The sequence below is a fragment of the Spermophilus citellus genome, assembly GCF_964194105.1.
Source record: "Spermophilus citellus genome assembly, chromosome: 19".
NCBI lineage: Eukaryota > Metazoa > Chordata > Mammalia > Rodentia > Sciuridae > Spermophilus > Spermophilus citellus.
In genome coordinates this window covers 18013450-18034297 of record NC_138201.1, presented here as the reverse complement: position 1 = coordinate 18034297, position 20848 = coordinate 18013450, and the positions used below count along the sequence as shown (strand labels likewise).

General features: G+C 43.0%; 2 protein-coding genes across 10 annotated transcripts in view; one reads left to right on the top strand and one right to left on the bottom strand.

The window, feature by feature from the left end:
- TRH (thyrotropin releasing hormone) overlaps window positions 1-11632 on the bottom strand; it is a 43136-nt gene extending 31504 nt beyond the window's left edge. The window contains exons 1-3 of one of the 4 annotated variants that reach the window (XR_014019874.1): window positions 11573-11632; window positions 9403-9502; window positions 1961-2132 (exon numbers count right to left, since the gene is read on the bottom strand). The gene's annotated coding sequence lies outside the window, so the exon portion shown is untranslated. Of the gene's footprint in view, window positions 1-1960; window positions 2133-9402; window positions 9503-10160 lie in introns of all 4 variants that reach the window. The other 3 variants (XR_014019875.1, XR_014019876.1, XR_014019877.1) reach the window with 3 other exon arrangements.
- Window positions 11633-11742: 110 nt separating this feature from the next.
- The window catches only part of TMCC1 (transmembrane and coiled-coil domain family 1), a 168386-nt gene continuing 159280 nt past the window's right edge, over window positions 11743-20848 (top strand). For 4 of the 6 annotated variants that reach the window (XR_014019851.1, XM_081275980.1, XM_081275981.1 and 1 more), the window contains exon 1: window positions 11743-11974. The gene's annotated coding sequence lies outside the window, so the exon portion shown is untranslated. The remainder of the gene's footprint in view (window positions 11975-20848) is intronic. The other 2 variants (XM_081275983.1, XM_081275984.1) reach the window with 1 other exon arrangement.

Below are 20848 nucleotides of genomic sequence, written 5' to 3'. Positions count from 1 at the left end.
CCTGGTAGAATTCAGTCTTGGAACCTTAACCCACCATCAGAAGTGGAGAATTTTGCTTCACTTGAATCATCCCATGTTCTAAAGGGAGTTGCAAGACCGGTAGCTGTAGCTGGCCAAATACCTGCATATTTAGACAGCATTGCCTGCGGGACACAGTGACACAGTTGTGACATTGCTGGTATGCAGAAGTGATCTGGTTTGTACAGATTGTCACCTGCCTGAAAAATGCAAAATCTACTATGGTGACTGTTCGTCCAAACTCACTGTAATTAGGGTTTGCAAAAAGCACCAGTATGATTGGTTCCGACTTGTGCTAATTAGAGTTTGGAAACCTACTAACGCTATTGGTCTAGATTTTTGGAATCTTACTCATCTAGCATTCCTATGTGTGGCTCCAGGTCAGAAAGCAGGAGCTTGAGGTCTTGCCTTGGTCTGTAGCACTGCATGGAGCAGGCTTCTGTAGCAGGCGTCCGTAGAGTGCCCAGGTGACAGGTTGGCGCTCCTTGGCTTGCCTGGGTGCTGGTTCGCCATGCCTCAGGCCTGCAATGGCTGTGTGGCGGGCTCCAGGCATGCAGATGCTCCAACGCACTCTGGCCACTGCTGCCCAGCTCCATAGCTCTGCTGCTACTTCTCAGCAGGGACAAGTAATCAGTTGTGTGACTTGGCAGTGGGAGAGCCCTCCCTGTTACTGCCTTCAAAATTTTGTCTTTGCCAGAAGGTCATATACTTGCAATCATGAACATGGCCTTTTCAAATTGGCTTCCTTCATAATATCCATTCAAGTCTCCTCCTTGTCTTTTCTTGGAGCTGATTTCTTTTTTGGTGCTGAATAATAAAAATTCCATTGTCTGAATGCACCACCCTTTATTCTCTAAGCTCTCTGGGTCAAGTTCTGCCAATTCATGGGGTTGTTCTAAGTATCTGTGCAGGTTTTTCTGTGGAAGCCAGTTCTCAACTCCTTTGGGTATGTGCTGAGGAGTGCATTTGATGATCAGATGATCAGAGAAGGTTTCTTTTTGAAAGAAGTTGCCCAGCGGCCTTCCCAAGTGGCTGGGTCATTTTGCATTCCCACCAGCAATGAACGACAGTTCCTGCAGCTCTCTATCCATGTTGCTATTTGGTGTTGCCCGTGTTGGGTTTTGGTCATTGTGATAGTTACATAGGAGATATCTTGTTATAATTTGCAATTCCATAACAACATGATGCAGAACATCTTTTTATCAGCTTATTTTCTATCTGACCTTCCTTGGGGAGGTCACTCTTCTTTGGTGACATATTTGCATGGCTCAGTCTGCTGCAGAAATCCCTGTCTGAAGACCCCACCCGCCTTCCTCATCAGCTAGGAGAAAATGGAAGTGGGGCAGACCTAAGCTGGGACTCATCAACCAATAGCATTTGTACATTGCCAAATCCGAATTAGCATAATTTTGGAGCAACCGTGGAGTCCTTTCAAGTGCTCTCTGTGCAGCAATGCAGCTCCACAGCCTCCACCAAATATATGCAATTCAATTATTTCAATCTCTCATTTCCCCAAGCAGGGAGAAAATGGAAGGCAAATCTGGACAGGGCTAACAGGATTATTAGTTTTCCAAACCCAAATCGGAGTTGGAACCAACAGCTATGATAAAAGTGGTACATAAAGCCCCAGAGTAGCTCTCTCAGTGGGAGAAAAATCAGCTCTGCAGCTCCCCACTCGCACTTGAGGTTCAAATGTTCCTTATTTATTTCTTTATTTGGTACCAGGGATTGAACTCAGGGCACTCGGCCACTGAGCCCCATCCCCAGCCCTATTTTGTGTTTTATTTAGAGACAGAGTCTCACTGAGTTGATTAGCGTCTCGCTGTTGCTGAGGCTGGCTTAGAACTGATGATCCTCCAGCCTCAGCCTCCCGAGCTGCTGGGATGACAGGCATTCACCACCACGCCCAGCTTGTTCTTTTAATAAAATCTATTACACTCACTCATTTTTACCCAAGAATTTCATTCTTCAAATTCAGAACCAGGAATGAATGAATGAAGAGCTGCCCAAGTTCTCAGCCTCAGAGTCTTGGAACCTTATGCACATCCCACTGATCAGAATTCAGGGACTCCTCGGCTGCCAACAGTCTCTCCAAACTTTGGTTTCAAGGTCACCTTTGACATTTTGTTCATTCAGCATTGAGGCTTATGGGTGGGGGTGGGGCTACTAAAACTTGATTTCCTGGCTTGCAGTGACACGTGGGGTCTGTGTGAAGTTGCAGGCCTCTTCCTGCTCAAGTGTTGCAGCTGTTAACATCTGGCCACACCCTCCAGCACTGCAGGTCTCATGGGCCACACCACCCCCTGTTGCAGCTCTAGGCGATGGTCCACATTCTTCAGCCTTGCACCAGCAAATGGCAGGCCACGCCCCCAATGTTGTAGCTCACCCAACAATTTTCTCCTGAAACTGGAGTTTTGGAATAAAGCTAAATTCTCCCCTGCAACAGGCAAGTACGAGCCTGCATAAAGCTATAGGGGGTCTCATATCTGAAAACTAACTACTACAGCTCTCAGGAGTAGCTCCCTCCAACAACCTAATGCTGAGTTCTTCTTTCAGGGTTCTTCCTGATTTGAAAGAATAAAACCTACACAAAGAATGAAGAATTAAGTCCAGCATGGTGGCTCATGCTTGTAATCCCAGCAGCTTGGGAGGCTGAGGCAGGAGGATTGCAAGTTCAAAGCCAACCTCAGCAACAGCGAGGCATTAAGCAACTCAGTGAGACCCTGTCTCTAATAAAATACAAAATAGGGCTGGGGATGGGGCTCTGTGGTTGTAGGGGTTTATGTAGACCAGAAACAGAGAGAATGTCCTAGGAGCACAGGTGGCTGAGACCCTGCCGTTCCTATGGTTACCTTTTCTACATACATCAATCTCCTTCCAATAAGTCACTTTTTTTTCCTGGAAGCCTGTCACTTTGCATTTCTACCACTTGAAAATAAAATAGGCCAACATAGCTGAGATTATGATCCCCAGCACTACCACCTTGAGCCCCAGCAAGGCCACTGTTGGGGTTCTGTTCCCCTCCTGCTGACTGGCAGGGTCCTCATTTCATTGGCTCTGATTTCCATGGAGGACACTGGTCTTTAGGTTATGAATAAGGCCATCTGTGTTCCTGTCCCCATCTACCCTGCTGGGCCTCCTGGGACATGTACATGGCCTCCTTGTCTCAGGTGAAGGTCAGGTCAGTGGCAGGAAGCTGTGGTTTATGGGTATCAGCAGGAACAAGGGGAGGGGCTTGAACCACATTAGGTTCCCCTCTGAGGTGCTGGGGGGAGGCTGAGAGTCTTCTCTATGCCAACAGAAAGAGAGTGCTCTTGATCCATTTATTTTCTCAAAAAAAATTGTTTAATATCTTTTTAGTTGTAGATGGACACAATCTCTTTATTTATTTTTTTGTGGTGCTGAGGATGAGACCCAGTACCTCACACATGCAAGGCAAGGACTCTACCACTGAGCTATAGCCCCAGCATCATGTCGAAAATTTTGAATGAGCCGGGCGTGATGGTGCACACCTGTCATCCCAGTGACTCAAGAGACTGAGACAGGAAGATCTCGAGTTCAAAGCCAGCCTAGGGAATTTAGCAAAGGCCTAAGCAGCTCAGTGAGACCCTGTCTCTAAATAAAATACAAAATAGGGCTGGGGATGGGGGCTCCGTGGTCGAGTGCCCTTGGGTACCAAAAAAAAAAAAAGATGATACTGGGATTGAACACAAGGGCAGTGGACCTCTGAGCCCCATCCCCAGCCCCTTTTTATATTTATTTAGAGACAGGGTCTCACTGAGTTGCTTAGCTCCTTGCCATTGCTGAGGCTGGCTTTAAACTCGTGATCCTCCTGCCTCAGCCTCCTGAGCTACAGGGATGACAGGTGTTTGCCACTGCACACAGCTACCAAAAAAAATTTTTTTAATGAGATATAAATTGCATATAGTACCGCTGTGGGTATAGCTCAGTGGTAGAGTGCTTGCCCAGCACCTCTGAGGCCTTTGGCTGGATTCCCAGCATGCCACCCTCCACCCCTCAAAAAAAGATTTGTGTACTTTATATAATTTTTTTTCCAGTGCTAGAAATGGAAACCAGGGCCTAGTAAGTGCTCTACTACCAAGCCGCATCCCCTGTCCAAAGTGCACAAATTTTATTTTTAAAATTAATCATCTATTTTGCAGTACAGGGGATGGAATTCAGGGGTGCTCTACCACTGAGCTACAAACCCTGGCCTTTTTGATGTTTTTTATTTTTATTTTCAAATTTTGAGACAGGGTCTCAATAAGATGCCTTATCCTCCTGCCTCAGCCTCCTGAGTACCTGGGTTTCCGGGTGTAGGTGTGTATCAGCACACCAGCATGCACACGTATTTAAGATGCATTTATATGTACACATTGGGCTGTATAACCACGATGCACATCAACACACAGAACGTTTTCAGCACCCAAGACTTCTTTGGACTCTTTCCAGTTACCCCTTACTAATCTGATCTACCTCCATCTTCCTGGTAGTTTGGTGGTGTTGTGGTGGTACTGGGGACTGAGACCAGGGGTGCTTAATCACTGAGACACATCTCTAGCCCTTTTTATGTTTTATTTTGAGACAGGTCCTGGCTAAGTTGCTGAGACTGGCCTCGAATTGCGATCCTCCTGCCTCAACCTCCTGAGCTGCTGGGATTACAGGTCTGTGCCATCAAACCCGGTTCTCATTTGTGAGTTCTCCCTATCCTTGAACTTCATGGAATCACACTTTGTGTCTAGTTTCTCCCACTCAAAGAAATATTGAGGGTTCCCCCCCCTTTTTTTTTTCAATACTGGGGAATGGATCCAGGGCCTCCTGAGGGCTAGGTAAGTGCTCTATCACTGAGCTACATCACCACCCTTATTTTATTTTATTTAGACAGAGTCTTGCTGAGTTGCCCAGGCTGGTCTGGAAATTGTGATCTTCCTGCCTCAGTCTCCTGAGTAGCTGGCATTACAAGTGTGTGCTGCCAAATCTAATATTGTCCCCAATACTCTTGATCTGCATGATACTCTTGCAACAATAGGTATCCAAGTCCTTTACGTGTATATATTCACTTACTGCTTGGAGTTTACCTCTGAGGTAAGTACAAATAAAAGAACCCGAGTAGAAAGCATTGAAGTAACTTACTTAAGACCTAGATGTGGAGTGGCAGAGTTATTGGAAGACAAATCATCCATTCCAATTCATACCTGTGCCTGAGAGGCAGGAGGTCTCATCTGCTTGGTGCTGTGACACAGGCCTGTAATTTCTGTGAATCAGGAGGTTGAGGCAGGAGGATCACAAGTTCGAGGCCAGCCTCAGCAAAATAGCGAGACCTTGTCTTAAAAAATAAGAGGGGCTGGGTATGTGGCTCCGTGGTACAGCATGCATGGGTTCAATCAGGTTATATTTCATTTAATAAGAATAAAATTATCATTTGTGCATTTATTAATTTCAAGAATATTTATGGAGCCCCTAAAGGTATATGAAGGGTCAGTGGATTCAGAATGGCAGAGATAAAGTCCCTGCACTCAAGGAGTTCACTGTCCAGAGAAGGAAGAAATTTAAGGGGAAGTTTCATGCTTATGGGGATAAGAAAACAGAAGTTCAGGATGTTTTGAAAGTGCATCATGGGAGAAGTTGACCTTTGCTGTGGGGTGACGGAAGACTTCCCCAATGAAATGACATTTAAGCTGAGAACCAAAAGGTCACCTCTGTTGGAGAGAAAGTTGTACACACCCAGCAAACAGCTGAAGCAAAGGCCCTGGGGTGAGAGAGATAAACTAGTAAAATAATTAGAAATTAGAAGTCACTTAGCATATGATGATTTGTTATCTAACAGTTATTTGTCTTGCTGACATGGAAATAAATTCTTTGGGTCTGGATACTGGAGATTGAACCCAGGGGTTCTTTACCACTGAGCCACATCCCCAGACCTTTTTAATTTTTTATTTTGAGACAGGGTCTTACTAAGTTGCTTAGGGTTTCACTAAGCTGCTGAGGCTGGCCTCGAACTTTTGATCTTCCTGCCTCAGCCTCCTGAGTCACTGGGTTCTCTGTATCATGGTCAGTAGATATAACAGTCTTTTTTGGTCACTCTACATATTAATTAGTTTCTACTGCATTTTAATTTTGTGAAGCTACATTTCTCCCTCCTTCCTTTCTTTCTGCCTACCTATCTTTTTTCTTGCAGTGCTGGGGTTGGAACCCCAGAGCCTCACACACACCATGAAAGCACTCAGCTACCAAGTTATGTCCCGGAAGACTTTGAAGCCCCTCTGGAAGGGGACTGAGAGTCTGCCCCATTTCTAGATGATGCTAATGTTGCTGGTCCCGGAACCACATTGTGGTTTTTTTTTTTTTTTCGTTTGTTTGTTTTGAGACAAGGTCTTGCTGAGTTGCTTAGGGCCTTGCTGAGTTGCTGAGGCTGGCCTCAAACTTGCAATCCTCCTGCTTCAACCTCCTGAATAGCTGGAATCACAGTTGTGCGCCTCCATACCCGGCTTAGAGCTCATGCTGGGAATAGTGAAGTTTTACATTAGAAGACAGAAAGAAAAAGGCCTTAGTTTCTTTCATTATTGTAAACTATTTTGTGGGATTGGGGTGGGGCTGCTGGGGATTGAATCCAGGACCTTTTGCATGTCAAGAATGTGCTCTACCACTGAGCTACATTGCCAGCTCCTGTAATTTATTTTAAAAATGATAATGTAGGAGCCAGGGATATATCTCAGTAGTAAAGGACTTGCCCAGCATTGAATTCCTAGCACCAAACACACATAAAAAAATTACATTGCAGTTTTTAATGTAGATAAAGAAGAAATTGATTTGAAAATTTAGTTTTTTTCATAGGTGGGATAATAGAGTTGCAACTGAAATATTTTTCTAGTGTTTTCTATGGTAGGGAGAGTGAAATGAAAGTCAAGACATTTTACAAGTTATTTTAAAATCAGTAATCTATTTAAAAATATTTTTAGTTGAAGATGGACACAATACCTTTATTTCATTTATTTATTTTTATGTGGTGCTGAGGATGGAACCCAGTGCTGCTCATGTGGTAGGCAAGTGCTCTAACCACTGAGCCACAACCCCAGCCCCAGTAATCTATTTTTTGTAAGCATCATTACTTAGTTTTTCTTCAAAGAATTTTCTTTTTTGGCCATATTGGAGATTGAACCTAGGAGTGCTCTATCACTGAGTCCCCAGTCCTCTTTAGTTTTTATATTGACACAGGGTCCCTCTACGTTGCTGAGGCTGGCCTCAAACTTACAATCCTCCTAACTAACTCAGCCTCCTGAGGAGCTAGGATTACAGGGGCACATCACCAAGCCCAATAATTTTTTTTCCCCCGAGAATGTCTTACTCTGAGATTTTTGAGATCATTATGCATGTTTAATTTTTTTTTTTTTTTTTTGGTACACGGAATTCTTTTTGTGCATCATTTGACTTAATCATCAGATTTACTTAAAGTGTCATATCCAGCCAGTACAAAGCTAACCAACTGAGAGATTTGAAAGTCGAATTTTGGCTGGTTATGTCCCAAAATTACAATTTGTATCCTTTATTAATATTGTCATAACAAAGAGGACTGCATACTTTTTGTAATTGAATTTTTGCTGGCATGATAGTTCCAATTCAATTTTCTCATCTCATGCTTAACAATAGTTTTTATTTCCTTTCTATTCTTTTTTTTTGTACCAGGGGCACTAACCACTGAGAAACATCCCCAACCCTTTTTACTTTTATTTTGAGACAGGGTCTCACTAAGTTGCATAAGGCTTTGCTAAGTTGCTGAGGCTAGCCTCGAGTTGCTCTTCCTGGCCCCAGAGAAGAGAGATTATACATTCATTTTTCTTTACAATAGATGTTTTGTGCTTTCTATAATTTTGTATGATTAGAATCCTTAAAATGTTTGCTTTTTTTTCTGGTATTCTTCATGCTCTGTAATTATTTTGAGATTAATCAACAAAGTTTATGTAAGTACATCATTCTCTTTATTATGTTTCCTTTTTCTTGTTAAGAATTCAGACTGTAGTGTCCAAGTCACAGGGTAGGTGAACGTTTAATTTGTTTGTTCGTTGGCTTTTTGGTATTGGAGATTGAATCCAGGGGTGCTTTACCTGCTGAGAGTCTTGTTAAGTTGCTAAGGCTGACCTCCAACTTGTGAACCTCCTGTCTCAGCCTACGGAGTCACTGAGATTACAGGTGTGTGCCCTCATGCCTGGCCAAATGTTTAATTTTTAGAGAAACTGCTAAACTGTGATTAAAACAGTTGTTCCTTTTTGGTTTTCCACTAGCAGGGTATGTGAGTTTCCAATTCTACACCCCTGCCAGTACGTAGTCTGGTCCATCTTTAATTTTAGCCTTTTAAATTAAAAAAAAAGATTTTTTTGTCTTAATAGTAGATGGACACAATGCCTTTATTTTGTTGATTTATTTTTATGCGGTGCTGAGGGTTGAACCTATTGCCTCACATGTGCTAGGCAAGCACTATCACTGAGCCACAACCCCAGGCCAGCCCTTTAAATTTTACTGCTATCTTTCTAAGGTTTCAATTACATTTCCCTTGGGATTCTTGATGTTGAACATTAAATAAAATAATTTTTTATTATTTTTAATATTTTTTTAGTTGTAGGTGGACATAATATCTTTATTTCATTTTTATGTGGTGCTGAGGATCAAACCCAGTGCCTCACATGCACTCTACCACTGAGCCATAACCCCAGCCCCCTTATTAATTTTTTTTGTTTTAATTAGTTATACATGACAGTAGAATGCATTTATACACTTTGTATGCTAATACATAGATAAGATATAATTTCTCATTTTTCTGAATGTACATGTTGTAGAATCACATTGGTCATGCAGTCACATATATATGTAAAGTAATAATGTCTGTTTCGGCCTGGAGATGTGGCTCAAGCGGTAGCGCGCTCACCTGGCATGCGTGCGGCCCAGGTTCGATCCTCAGCACCACATACCAACAAAGATGTTGTGTCCACCGAGAACTAAAAAATAAATATTAAAAAAAAAAAATTCTCTCTCTCTCTCTCCTCTCTCACTCTCTCTTTAAAAAAAAAATAAATAATGTCTGTTTCATTCTTCTATCTTTCCTATCCCCATATCCCCTCCCCTCCCCTCACTTCCCCCTACCTAATCTAAGGTAAGGCTATTCTTCTCTAGTGCCTCCTGATTTATTTAAACAAAACAATTTTATTGTTGCATTATAGTTATACATAATAGTGGGACATGTTGTCACATATTTAAAATGCACATAACATCATTTGGATAATTTCATAGAGCATTTTTTCACGTTTTTTTTTAACCAGTAAATCTTTGTTGAATATCTTTTCCTATTTTTTAAATTTTTAAATTATTTTTAGTTGTAGTTGGACACAATACCTTTATTTTTATGTGGTGCTGAGGATCGAACCCAGGGCCCAGTGCATGCTAGGTGAGCGCTCTACCGCTGAGCCACAATCCCAGCCCCAAATGTCTTTTCCTATTAAAAAAAAAAAGAGTTTAGCAATCTTTATCACTAACCATAATTATTATATGAGGCTAAGTGGCTCACATCAAGCATTAGATACCTTCATCTAAAATAAAGAGCAATTTTACCATTTCTTACTTTAGTCCAAAGTATTTGACAAAATCTGTTAACATTTTAATTACTATAATGGGTTTTGTATATCAACCCGAGTAACAAAATGTACTCGTTTTTTGGTGATGTTTGTTTTCTGCATAAATATTCTAATTTGATGATACCAAATTTTGCCAAATAATGTTCCAGTTTTCATATGCTTAAAATTAATTACTAAATGTCTGAAGGCTAAATATTGCCTCACCCAAATCAGAACAATTTAGATAATGTTTTCAAAACAGCACGGGCATACTCCCCGCCCTGCCCCCCCTCATGTATTTTTGGTGCTGGGATGGTAAGGAGGTGTGGTACCAATGACCTAGACTCCCAACCCAAATTTCCCATGTTTTAAATCTACGTGCTCTTCCTGGTCCTCCCCTCTTCTACATCCCCCCCCCCCTTGGCCTTTTTTTTTTTTTTTTCAGTACTGAGGATTGGTCCCAGGGGCGTTTTAATATTGAGCTACATCCCCAGCCCTTTCCTTAACTGGTTTATTTGAGACAAGGTGTTGCTAACTTGCCCAGGCTGGCCTCAAATTTGCAGTCCTCTTGCTTCTAGCCTCTCAGGTAGCTGGGATGACATAGGTGTGGGTCACCGGGCCAGGCTCTGGATTCATTTTCTTTATAGTGTTCTTCCAGGAGCAAAACTTCATTTTGAAAAAGCTCAATCTGTCAATCATTTCATTTACGGTTCATGTTTTTTGTTTGCTAGAAAAAAAAATTGCCCATCTGGAAGTCACAGATCTTTTTTCCTGTGTTTTCTTCTAAAAATTAAGTTTTAGCTTTTACATTTAGATTGGTCAATCATTTCGGGTCACTTTTCTCAGGGGTGTCCTTCGATGCTTCTGGAATCCATAAATGAATCTCCTATGACCTTCAACTTGGAGTCAATCTTGCTACCTACCTTCACTCCTTCACCATTCATCCATAAGACTGTCCATTTTACTTGCTAAATAGAGTTCTTCCCTACTGTCGCCCTCCTCTCTTGCCTTGATGACACACCCTGTGGCTGGCTAACTGGCCTCCCTGCCCCAACTCTGAGACCATTTAACACCCCCACACTGCTGAGCAATCATTTAAAAAGAGATGTAATCAAGTTACACTCCCTGTGACCATGCTGGAAAAATCCTCAAAGGGTTCCTCAAACTCTCAAAATCCCAAATCACTTACTTCTTCCTACACTGAGTCTGCTCCACATTGGGGGGGGGGGTCCGTCTTTCAACGCCCCTTCTGCCAATGTTGATACTGTCCACCCTCCCACCAAGTTAGCCCTTCCCGTTAGGCTTTTGGATTGTAGTCCATCTTTCTCAATTAGTCTCCCCCATAAAGGTTCTTCCAGCACCACGGATCTCTCAGAGGAGTGATTACTAATTTCAAATTTAATTTTATCTGATTCCCCCATGCACGTTTTCCTTCTCCATCGGCTCTCAAGGTTTCAAGAGGCCAAGGACTCCCTGACACCCGCACAGTTCCCAGTTCCTCTAACATGGAAGAAACCTCAATACCTAAGTGATGACCTAAAAAAAAATGAATTGGGGAAATTGGGAATATTAAAAGGAGGGGCTGGGCTGGGGTTGTGACTCAGGGGTAGAGCACCTGTCTAGCACACAGAGGCACTGGGTTCGATCCTGGGCAACACCTACAGATAAATCAAATAAAAAAATCAAAGGACGGGCTGGTGCTGTCTGCTTGCGACTTCTTCAGCAGTTAAGTTCTTATATCTGATGTAAAATAACAGCCTTTGCCCTTTTCCCAGCAGCCCGCTAGGCGGAAGGAAGGCCTTCGCGACAAAGGTAGGGAGCAGAAGCGCGGGAGCTGGAGCGTCACCCAGAAATCCGCGCAAAACTGCGCTGCTCAAGAGGCGTCGTTCTCCAGAAATGGGGTTCTCCCTCAGGAGCTCGGTTCCCGCAGCTTTAGGTCGGGAGACGCTCACCTGGAACCGCTCCGCGACACACCTGCCGCCGCCGGGCGGAGTCGGCCAGGCACCGCGTGCGTGGGCGGACCAGGGTGGGTGGGGCGTCGGCTTATATAGCCCTCGGCTCCGCCCCCTCGCGGCGTGCGCGCGCCTCCGCGCAGGCGCCGTCGGCCGGGGGCGGAGGTTGTGGGCGGCGGCGGTGGTGGCGGTGGCGCGCGCGCTCTCGCTCCCTCGCGCCGGTTCGCGCTCCCGCGCCGGGGTGAAGGCAGCAGCGGCGGCGGCAGCGGCGCGGGGGGAGGGCCGGGAGGGGGGTGGTTGGGGGGGATGGACCCGGCGCGGCGGCTGCAGCGGCAGGAGCCGGCGCTTGAGCTGGAGAGACGGCGCTGGCGGAGACGCCGGCTGCTCCTCCCCTCCCCGCCGGTGAGTGAGCGCCCCCGTCGCGGCCGCGGTCCCCTCACGGGCGGCCCCTCGGCCGTGTGGGGGGGAAGAGTGCGGTGCGGGAGCGGGGCCCGGTGCCGCCGCCGCCGCTGCGGGCCCGGCCTCCCGCTCGCGGCCTGGCGCGACTCAGACCCTCGGTCGCCCCGGTTCGCGCCGAAGCCCCGGGCCTAGGGCTCGACCCCTGGGCCTGGTTTCTGTCCCCGGCTCGGTGTCCTGTCAGGTCGACCCCGGGGCTCCCTCGCCCACCCCTCACCGCACCCCCTTCCTGAGCCCCGGGGCTGAGGTGAGGCAGGGGCCGAGAGGACTGGGGCCGAAGCCCGAGAACGGAGCGGTCGGGAGCCGGCTCCCGTGGGGGCGGCGGTCTGAGGTCCTCGGAGCCGTGGGTCGCCTTGGTCCCCAGAAGTTGGCCACCTGAAACCAGTTCTGTGCCTTTTGTTTTGATTTGGAACTTGTTTTGTCGGGGAGGAGGGAGCCCGTCGTCCTGGGGAGCACGGGGTGGTGCGAGGTGGGGTATGGGTCCCGGCTGGTTGGGTTTGGCCCCAGGGTGCCCTTTGTGAACCCCTTTTTTAGAAAGAGGGAAGGGGGCGAAGAAGTGAGTCACACCTCCACCCCTAAAGGCCAGAGATCCCTCTGTGGCTTGCAAATCCCTGCTTCTGCAGCCTAAGGGAAGGTGTGTGTGCTGGTGGTCCAGGGGCTGCTTGGATTCATCCCTTAACAGTATGGGTGGTGAGGATCCCCCATGTGATTCTGTGGCCAAGTTCCTCTAGAGGCATTTGGCCAATTCTCTTTTGCTTTGGTGACACATTCTACCTGAGGCTTGGTAGATCCTAGCTTGTGCTTGCAGGCTGCCTCCATCCTGACTTGTTAGAGAAGTGATTCTAGAAGTCTGACTTACTCTTCAGAGGTACCTGTGCCCTAAGCATCTTTATGATTTTTTTTTTTTTTTTAGCTTACTGTTAAAAAAAAAAAAAAAAAAAGCTAAACCATTCCAGGTCTTGAAAAAACAGTAGGCTACTTAAAAAAAAAAAAAAAAGTTGGATTTGTACATACTTTAATATGTACATTCTCTTAAATTTTTGGAAGTGATTGCTCAAGCCAAACCCTTATCTTTTTGAAGGACCTGTGAATAGTAATTATCCCAAAGCCTGAAGGAAAGGATCTTGTGAAAAATGTTAATGACATAAAATTCCTCCAGGAGGTGGGTACATTTTTTTTCCCTCTATTTGTATAGATCAGAAGGTTGAGACTCAAATTGTGAGTAGGTGGTAGTTTTACTAGTGTCACATAACAAACAATGCTTATAGGTGGGATTTGAACTCAACAGTACCTAGTCCTGCACCAACAGAGTTGGCTTGTATTTTTTTTTTTTGAAATCACACACCCACTCTCTGGCTAGTATAGAAAGATTAAAAAGCTGCTTCTGGTCTGTGGGCGGTAACCTTTTAATTTTCTAAAGAGTTTTCAACTGCTTACAGAATAGATGCTGATCAGCAGCATAGGAAAAATTTAGATATCAGAAATTCATTAGCAAGTGTGATCTGGATCTGCTATAATTATGAGCATTTATTAAGATGTGGCATGGTGTTGATGCTCTGTACTATGTTTAGGAGATGTGATTTCTTAAGTATTTGCATCTGACAATGGTTTGGCACCTTGCACTAATTGAGAGGACCTTTCATGAGCAACTTTGTAGTCTACAATTTCCTGAAGAATCCCAGTGTCCTGGACTAGCTAGTGACCAACATTATTACTTTATTTCTCTCTCTACTAGAATATTTCCCATTTTATTTAAGAGTTTGTTCACAGCCTAAAACCTATGATGATTGAAGACTTCATATAATATGTGGTGATATATTATACCTTAGGCTTGGTAGAAGTTTAAACTTCTCAGGTCCATAAGCCATTTATTAATTTTTTTCATCAAATATTTATTGAATCCTTACTTTGTTCCAGAATTTTTTTCTAAGAATTGAGCTTCAGGATGGGAACAAAACAGACAAGGGTCTCTGCCCTCACTGTGCTTTATTCTATGTCTCTGAGAGAATGAGGAATAGAAAAGCAAATAGAGAAGACCACCTCAGATAATAATATACCCAGCAACCAGTACTTTTTTTTTTTTTTTTAAAGAGAGAGAAGAGAGAGTGAGAGATAATTTTTAATATTTATTTTTTAGTTCTCGGCGGACACAACGTCTTTGTTGGTATGTGGTGCTGAGGATCGAACCCGGGCCGCACGCATGCCAGGCGAGCGCGCTACCGCTTGAGCCACATCCCCAGCCGCAACCAGTACTTTTGTAAAGTCAAAAAAGTAAATATTTTAGGCTTGGTGGACCATACAACTTCTGTTGCAGCTGTTCAACTTTGAGTGCAGAGGCAGCCTAGACAGTAGAAAAATTAGCATGCCTATTTTCCAATTAAATTTGGACAACAAAATTTGAATTTCATGTAATTTTCACATCATGAAATATTCATTTAAACAATCTCCCCCAACCTCTTAAATATGTAAAACTATTCTTAGCTTACAGGCCATTCAAACACATGAAACAAGCTGATTTGGCCTGCATGTAAGTCTGGCCTTTTATAGAAAAAGTTTACTGACCCCTGATAGAAACTATGAAGGAAATTAAAAAAGCCAGTGTGACTAGTGAGTGTCTGGGGGGTGGGGGTGGGGAAGGGTTGCTAAGTGAGGGAGGCCTCATAGGCAGAGGGGTGTGAGTGGTCCTCTGAAAGATGGAAGAGCTTCTCTACCTGTAGAAATGAGTTCCTGTGTTCCCCAGTATTGAGCTCCCCCCACATAACAGTCATTCTTGCCTTTTATTTTGTTGCTTTCCTCTTATTGGATTTTAAATTCTACCCTTTTCTAGAATTCAGGACTTGAAAGAGATCTTCTCACCCAGTTCTTTTTTTTTTTTTTTTTTTTTAAGAGAGAGAATTTTTTAATATTTATTTTTTAGTCATCGGCGGACACAACATCTTTGTATGTGGTGCTGAGGATCGAACCTGGGCCGCACGCATGCCAGGCGAGCGTGCTACCGCTTGAGCCACATCCCCAGCCCTCACCCAGTTCTTCTTTCCTAAAATGTTCTTTGTGATTTTTCAGTCTCTGAACACCTTTTATGACAGAAAATTCATTTTAGACTTAATTGTTAGAATATTTTTCTTGTAGGATTTGACTTTCCTGTCTCAAGTAAGCCTGCAGTGGAGTGGTGCTTCATTCCAGGATTAGGTCCTCAAATTAGTGCATGGGGCAAGGCAAAAATCACTTAAGGTGAAAACTACTTGAAAATTTCTTAAATTGCTCAAATAGTGTGCTGTTTTTGTGTTTATAACTGTATAAAGCGTTTACTTTGTTTTGTTTGTTTTTTGTGGTTTTGTTTGGTACTAGAGATTGAACCCACTGAACTATATCCCCCATTCTTGTTATTTTAACTAAGAGTCTTGTTAAGTTGCATAGAGTCTCACTGAGTTTCTGAGGCTCCCCTTGAAGCTGTGATCCTCCTGTCTCAGCCTCCCAAGTTGCTGGGATTACAGCCCTGCACCACTGCACCCAGCTTCTGTACAGTTTTTATACACACTAAAGCCTGAGAGAGAGACACTGCACTCTACCAAAGGAAGGAACAAGGGGAATTAGTTACGTAGATATCTAGGCCTATAAACTATTTGCTCTTCAGAGAGTGGGGATAGAGAAGAATTCTCATATGTTCCTGCTTCCATGCAGCATCGAATTCTCTTTTTACATTAAACCTTTACTACATTAATGCTTATAGATGTACTGTGAATCTTAAACAAGCTAATATATAGGAAAGGATGTGGCACATACAGTGTGCTAGACCTGTTTGCAGGATTTGAATCTAGATTTTTGCTTTATTGGGTTCACATATGCACCATCCTTTGAAAAGTTGTGGAGAAGAACTTGGCCACCTGCTTCCTATCTTTCCATATTGGCATTTCCTGTTGTGGCTGTAATGAACAGCTGTCACTTTCTTTGTCCTTGAATGTGGGCACATTTCACCAGAGGTCAGCTTGTAAGTTAAATGGGTATATGATGTAACCATTTTTTAGCCATGTGACCCTTAAAGTATTTGAACACTGCTATTATGTCCCTCATTTAAGGCTTTATTTTTTCCGGGCTAAATTTTTAAATTAAACCTCTTTTAACTTTTTCTTGTCTCCCTTCTGGTTGTCCTTATGAGTGTACCTGTTTATCTTTTTTTTTTTTTTTTTTTTTTTTTTTAACTTTGGTACCCTGCAGTACATTTTAAGGTACAAACTCAAGTTTTCTTTCTTCCTTGAAGCCTTCCTTCACAACTCTTTTCCTCCTCTGTGTTTCTAATATGCTTTTAACTATACTTCTCATTTACTATTTTCTTATTTCTGTATCTTTCATGAGTATCTGTCTACTCACAGTGAGACTGCAAGGCAGAGATCATATTTTAGCATCATTTGTGTCCTAGGAGCACTAAGTGAAATTATAAGTATATAGTCCATCATGAGTATTTCATTTTAAAAAATAAACATTAAGAACAAATGTTTTTAGAACAGTGTTAGATTTACAGAAATGTTATGAAGATCACCAGTGAGAATTCTTGTCTACCTTGCACCCAGTTTCCCCCTTTTTAAAAACATATCAATGTGGTTCATTTATCACAATGAACCAATATTGATGCATTATTACTAAGTCCATGCTTTATTCATATTTCTAGTTTTTTCCTAATGTTCTTTTTCCATTCTAGGATCCCATCCCATCCAGATTACGTTTTTGCAGTCATATTTCTTTAATTCCTCTTGGTTGTGAAAGTTTCCCAGACTTCCCTTGGCACTGTGGGTCCCTCTTTCCTTACCCCCAGTACTAGAGATTGAACTCAGATTGCTCTGCCACTGAACTACATCCTCTGTTATTTTTATTTTGTATTTTGAGACAGGGTCTTGGTAAGTTGCTGAGGCTGGCCTTGAATTTAAGATCCTCCTGCCTCAGCCTCCTAGATGTGCACCACCATCCCTAGCTTCTACAAAAATTTTGTTGTTCAGATTGTTCTATCTTTGGCCACTTGTCCCTTCTTTGTGACATACCCAGTCATTGTGTGTGTTTTGGGTTACTGTCTTGTCAGTGTAAGATGCTTCCGGGTTCATCTTGCATATTCTCTGCTCCAGTCCTATAATCAGTCATTTCTCCAAGGAGTCCTGATTGATTTTTTTGGAGAGTGGTATTAGAAGGCAGGCTCTGGGTGTTGGGTGTGCTTGTTGCTACCAGAGTGTAATTGCTTCTAGGCTCTCTAAAGGTGACAGATGAAGGAGTGTGTGTGCGTATTCACCTTTTATTTTCATATATCTATAGATATTTGTGTATGTTACTATCTACATTGTTAAGAAGCTAAGCATGAGTTCATGATGTCTCCAACTCTAATTGCCACATGGATAATTCACCTCTGGATTCACAGTGAGAAACCTGGCTCGAACTGTCCATCCACTGACTTAATTCTTCAATTCCGTTGTGCACCTACAGTGGAGTCTGTACACCTGTGGGAAACAACTTTCTCAGCTAGAATGATACAGTGCTCGTGGATCGTTCCTTTTGTCTTTGGTCTCACAGACACTGCTCATTTTCAGCCTTTCTTTCTTTTTTAAGTTGTTGATGGACCTTTACTTTATTAGTTTTTACGCAGTGCTGAGAATTGAACCCAGTGCCTCACACATACCAGGCAAGTGTGCTACTGCTGAGCCCCAGCGCCTCCAGCCTTCTTAGGTCAGCACTTGTTCTTCTTGCTCCTTCCCGAGTCTGTGTCAAGTAGTTGTGAAAGATTTTGATTGTGTGTGTATGTGTGGTGGTGGTGGTGGTGGTACTGAGAATTAAATCCAGGGGCACCCAACCTCTGAACTACATCCTCAGCCCTTTTTATTTTGAGATTGAGTCTGGTTAAGTTGCTCATGCTGGCCTTGGAACTTGCAATCCTGCTGTCCCAGGCCCAGAGTTGCTGAATGGCCTGCATCATCATGCCTGACTGACTGAGATGCTTCTGTCTGGTTCTGTACTCCATGCTGAGATGCCCATACTTTCTAATTCCTTAAGGATTTGCATTCATTTAGGTTTACTCTTTGTGCTATCAAGTTCTGTAACTTTTGGTAGACTTTCAGTAGCTCACATTCACCATTACAGAGTAGTTTCACAGTACTGAAAAGATTTGTGTCACACCTGTTTGCTTCTCCCACAACAGCTGTTGGCAGCCACTCGCTGATCTGTTTATTATCTCTATAGTTTTGCCTTTTCTAGAATAACTATGTTAAAAATTTTAAGTGTTTTCCTTCCTTCTTTCTTTTTTAAACTAGCAAAGCATTTTTTCAAGTAGTGGGAAATACAAATACTAACATTTGGAGCTAAGTATGGTGGCCATTCCTGTCATCCCAGGACTCAGGAGGCTGAGGCAGGAGGATCACAGGTTGAAGGCCCTATTCCTATCTCAAAATAAAGGACTAGGAATGTGATTCAGTGGTAAACTGCCCCTGGGTTCAATTCCCAGTACCTTTAAAAAAAAAAAAAAAACCTGCCCTGAACATTGTTGTGTACTTTTTTGTTTGAACATATGCTGTCAATTCTCCTGCACATGTAACCTGTGTATTTCTTAGGATAAATTTGTTGTCTTATAAAGTGGAATGTTACCCAGTGTTTTGACTTGGGGTAAAATGCTGGAAGATTGCTACTTCTCCCTGACATGGTATTCAGTGAATACTGAATTCACGTAGTTTTCTTGTTGTCTTGACTCCCGTTTTATAGAATGGAGAATTTTGGTTCAGATGAGGTAACAGTAGGTAGACTTCCTCTGGAATTCTGTCACAGAAACATCCTGAATTATGTATCACTCAGTTTTCTCTCTGAAAATAGCAAGTGATCTCTCACAAGAAGTTGTAAATAAGATCTACTGGTGAAGCTGGGTGTGGTGGCACATGCCTGTGAGCCCAGCTACTCAGGCTACCGCAGGAGGATCATAAGTTTGAGTTGCCAACTAGGGCAGGCTTTTTTTTTTTAATTATTTTTTTTAGTTGTCAACGGACTTTATTTATTTATATGTGATGCTGAGAATCGAACCCAGTGCCTCACACATGCTAGGTAAGTGCTCTACCACTGAGCCCCAGCCCCAGCCCAACCAGCACATACAGAAACCCTGTCTCAAAATCTAAGAGGCTTGGGATGTAGTTCAGTGGTAAAGTTCCTGAGTTCAGTCTCCAGTACCAGGACAAAAAAGAAAAGAAAAAAAAAAAAAAGGTTGTTAATGGTCTTAAGGAATCTCACTGTAGGAATTGTATTTCCCATTATGTATTCAGAGGGATAGTAGGCAGGATTCCCATCCTGTAATCTATTTGGCATCAGGGATATTGTATTACAGTGATTTTATTCTCACTAACCACATTTCCCCTGGGGTTTGAACTATAATAGAGTAGTGTCAAATATTGTTGTTTTTTCTTTTCCTGTTTCAGCCTCTGACCCTGAAGCTTCATTTTGAAGCTTTTGCTTTGACAAATTCATTTTCTTCAGGAAATCTTGGCAAAAGTTTTCTCCTCTTGCCAGTTTGGGGCATCCTGACCAATTCATTGAAACTTAATGTTGTTTTTCAGACTTCAAAACAGGGAACATTCTTTGCTATCCTTGTAACTCATTTCTAAGTGACTTCTGGGTTCCCTGGAGACACTGAAAACTAGGTAAATTATATATTCACCACCACCACACTTGCTCTAAAGGAATTTCTCTATAGGCAACCCCTTCAGTTTTTTTCTTTTCTTTTTCTTTCTTTTTTTTAATCTTTTTTTAGATGAGGGTCTCACTTTATTTCCCAGGCAGGCCTCCAACCCAAGATCCTCCTGCCTCAGTTTCCCCAGTAGCTGGGATCATAGGCCTGTGTCATCATGCCCAGTTCTGTAGGCAGTCCCTTCAGAGGCATGTCAGACCATTGCCTGTATAATAGAATGTGGGGATGGCTAAAGAAGATTTTAGTTTTAATTTTATTTCTTCAAAAGACGGACTCTATTCAGACAAGTAGCTAGCTTGTACCTTAGAGCTTTTTTTTTTTTTTTAAGGTGCTGCAGCAATTGAGCCCAGGCCCTTGAGCATGCTGGGCAAGTGCTAGAGCACTGAGCGACATCCCCAGCTCATAGAGCTCCTCCTTCTAAAAAAGGAATGATATTGATTCTAATTTATAGCAAAGTGTGATGGTAAATGAGTTCCATTAATCACAATATTTTGAATTTTGGAAGATGGGCATATTGGCAGATAGTTTATTGTAATTTTTTTTCTTTTTGCAGTACTTGGAATTGAACTACCACTGACCCAGATCTGTAGCCCTTTTTATTTTATTTTGAAACAGGGCCTTGCTAAATTGCCCAGGCTTGTGATCCTCCTGCCTTAGCCTCCTGAGTTGCTGGGATTACAAGTGTGCTTCACCGCAGTTGGTTTGTGAAAATTCTTCATAGTGCTATTTTTTGTAATAATGTCTCATTATAATAAAAATCCCTGTCAGTGTGTGTGTGTGTGTGTGTGTGTGTGTGTGTGTGTATTTGTTTATCATTTCCAGGACTCTTCATTCTTTTGTGTAGTTTCAGGTTTCTGTGTGATATTACTTTTTTTTTTAGTCGTAGATGGACACAATACCTTTATGTTATTTATTTATTTTTATGTGGTGCTCAAGATTGAACCCAGTGCCTCACATGTTCTAGGCGAGCACTCTACCACTGAGCCACAACCCCAGCCCAGAGGACTTCTTGTAATGCAGGTTTGCTGGTGATGAATCCTTTTAGCTTGCATTTCTGAAGGCGTGTTTAATTTGCCTTCATTTGTAGGCACTATGTTCATTGGGTATAGAATTCTAGG